This window comes from Triturus cristatus, chromosome 4_1 (assembly GCF_964204655.1).
Source record: "Triturus cristatus chromosome 4_1, aTriCri1.1, whole genome shotgun sequence".
Lineage (NCBI taxonomy): Eukaryota > Metazoa > Chordata > Amphibia > Caudata > Salamandridae > Triturus > Triturus cristatus.
Window position 1 is genome coordinate 119,077,304 of NC_140585.1, and position 3,457 is coordinate 119,080,760.

Below are 3,457 nucleotides of genomic sequence, written 5' to 3' on the forward strand. Positions count from 1 at the left end.
CCCTGGTGGTAAATGGTTATAAGCTGCAAATGGTAAAGTGAGCTGATTGTATATATATATATATATATATATATACATATACATAGATAGATAGAAAGATAGATAGACAGATCGATAAATAGGTATTTATTTTAATCAATCATTTCTTATTAAAGCAGATTATTTTTGGCTAGGAATTTCTGATTTGTAATCATTTATGAAAAAAGATTGCTTCTCCTAACCAAAAGAAGCAAAGCTGCCTATTACAATACTGTGAATTGATTGAGGGCATGCCCTAACCTCATGGAGGTGAGCACTGTTGAACTGAAGCCAATATGTCCTCGTTAGTATAGTGGTCAGTATCGCCGCCTGTCACGCGGGAGACCGGGGTTCAATTCCCCGACGGGGAGACGATTCCTTTTATTCACACAATTAAATAAAATGATGTACTTAATAACATTGTAAACTATATTTGTCATTATCCTTGTCTATTACGATTGAGATAAACGTTGAATTCAGTGATGGCCAAATTGCTTACAGATGTGTTAACTAAAAGTCAGAATATGCTCTGAATATTTCAATCTGCACAGACCATACCATCAAAAACAATTTACATCTATAATCTAATGGAAATGGAATGAAGCAGTGGGGAATCTTATGCTTCTGCTCAACTCTAGGGGCTAGATTTAGAAGTGGAGTGGATGCTTTTTGTTAGTAGTGACCCCTGGTGGTAAATGGTTATAAGCTGCAAATGGTAAAGTGAGCTGATTGTATATATATATATATATATATATATATATATATATATATATATATACATAGATAGATAGAAAGATAGATAGACAGATCGATAAATAGGTATTTATTTTAATCAATCATTTCTTATTAAAGCAGATTATTTTTAGCTAGGAATTTCTGATTTGTAATCATTTATGAAAAAAGATTACTTCTCCTAACCAAAAGAAGCAAAGCTGCCTATTACAATACTGTGAATTGATTGAGGGCATGCCCTAACCTCATGAAGGTGAGCACTGTTGAACTGAAGCCAATATGTCCTCGTTAGTATAGTGGTCAGTATCCCCGCCTGTCACGCGGGAGACCGGGGTTCAATTCCCCGACGGGGAGACGATTCCTTTTATTCACACAATTAAATAAAATGATGTACTTAATAACATTGTAAACTATATTTGTCATTATCCTTGTCTATTACGATTGAGATAAACGTTGAATTCAGTGATGGCCAAATTGCTTACAGATGTGTTAACTAAAAGTCAGAATATGCTCTGAATATTTCAATCTGCACAGACCATACCATCAAAAACAATTTACATCTATAATCTAATGGAAATGGAATGAAGCAGTGGGGAATCTTATGCTTCTGCTCAACTCTAGGGGCTAGATTTAGAAGTGGAGTGGATGCTTTTTGTTAGTAGTGACCCCTGGTGGTAAATGGTTATAAGCTGCAAATGGTAAAGTGAGCTGATTGTATATATATATATATATATATATATACATATACATAGATAGATAGAAAGATAGATAGACAGATCGATAAATAGGTATTTATTTTAATCAATCATTTCTTATTAAAGCAGATTATTTTTGGCTAGGAATTTCTGATTTGTAATCATTTATGAAAAAAGATTGCTTCTCCTAACCAAAAGAAGCAAAGCTGCCTATTACAATACTGTGAATTGATTGAGGGCATGCCCTAACCTCATGGAGGTGAGCACTGTTGAACTGAAGCCAATATGTCCTCGTTAGTATAGTGGTCAGTATCCCCGCCTGTCACGCGGGAGACCGGGGTTCAATTCCCCGACGGGGAGACGATTCCTTTTATTCACACAATTAAATAAAATGATGTACTTAATAACATTGTAAACTATATTTGTCATTATCCTTGTCTATTACGATTGAGATAAACGTTGAATTCAGTGATGGCCAAATTGCTTACAGATGTGTTAACTAAAAGTCAGAATATGCTCTGAATATTTCAATCTGCACAGACCATACCATCAAAAACAATTTACATCTATAATCTAATGGAAATGGAATGAAGCAGTGGGGAATCTTATGCTTCTGCTCAACTCTAGGGGCTAGATTTAGAAGTGGAGTGGATGATTTTTGTTAGTAGTGACCCCTGGTGGTAAATGGTTATAAGCTGCAAATGCTAAAGTGAGCCGATTGTATATATATATAAATATATATATATATATATATATATATACATAGATAGATAGAAAGATAGATAGACAGATCGATAAATAGGTATTTATTTTAATCAATCATTTCTTATTAAAGCAGATTATTTTTAGCTAGGAATTTCTGATTTGTAATCATTTATGAAAAAAGATTACTTCTCCTAACCAAAAGAAGCAAAGCTGCCTATTACAATACTGTGAATTGATTGAGGGCATGCCCTAACCTCATGGAGGTGAGCACTGTTGAACTGAAGCCAATATGTCCTCGTTAGTATAGTGGTCAGTATCCCCGCCTGTCACGCGGGAGACCGGGGTTCAATTCCCCGACGGGGAGACGATTCCTTTTATTCACACAATTAAATAAAATGATGTACTTAATAACATTGTAAACTATATTTGTCATTATCCTTCTCTATTACGATTGAGATAAACGTTGAATTCAGTGATGGCCAAATTGCTTACAGATGTGTTAACTAAAAGTCAGAATATGCTCTGAATATTTCAATCTGCACAGACCATACCATCAAAAACAATTTACATCTATAATCTAATGGAAATGGAATGAAGCAGTGGGGAATCTTATGCTTCTGCTCAACTCTAGGGGCTAGATTTAGAAGTGGAGTGGATGCTTTTTGTTAGTAGTGACCCCTGGTGGTAAATGGTTATAAGCTGCAAATGGTAAAGTGAGCTGATTGTATATATATATATATATATATATATATATATATATATACATAGATAGATAGAAAGATAGATAGACAGATCGATAAATAGGTATTTATTTTAATCAATCATTTCTTATTAAAGCAGATTATTTTTAGCTAGGAATTTCTGATTTGTAATCATTTATGAAAAAAGATTACTTCTCCTAACCAAAAGAAGCAAAGCTGCCTATTACAATACTGTGAATTGATTGAGGGCATGCCCTAACCTCATGAAGGTGAGCACTGTTGAACTGAAGCCAGTATGTCCTCGTTAGTATAGTGGTCAGTATCCCCGCCTATCACGCGGGAGACCGGGGTTCAATTCCCCGACGGGGAGACGATTCCTTTTATTCACACAATTAAATAAAATGATGTACTTAATAACATTGTAAACTATATTTGTCATTATCCTTGTCTATTACGATTGAGATAAACGTTGAATTCAGTGATGGCCAAATTGCTTACAGATGTGTTAACTAAAAGTCAGAATATGCTCTGAATATTTCAATCTGCACAGACCATACCATCAAAAACAATTTACATCTATAATCTAATGGAAATGGAATGAAGCAG

At 34.5% G+C, this 3,457-nt stretch overlaps 1 non-coding gene across 1 annotated transcript; it reads left to right on the forward strand.

Annotated features, from left to right (window-relative positions):
• The first annotated feature begins 3,149 nt into the window (after window positions 1–3,149).
• Window positions 3,150–3,221, forward strand: TRNAD-AUC (transfer RNA aspartic acid (anticodon AUC)). The gene has a single exon. It is a non-coding gene; the product is annotated as a tRNA-Asp (tRNA).
• Window positions 3,222–3,457: the final 236 nt, after the last annotated feature.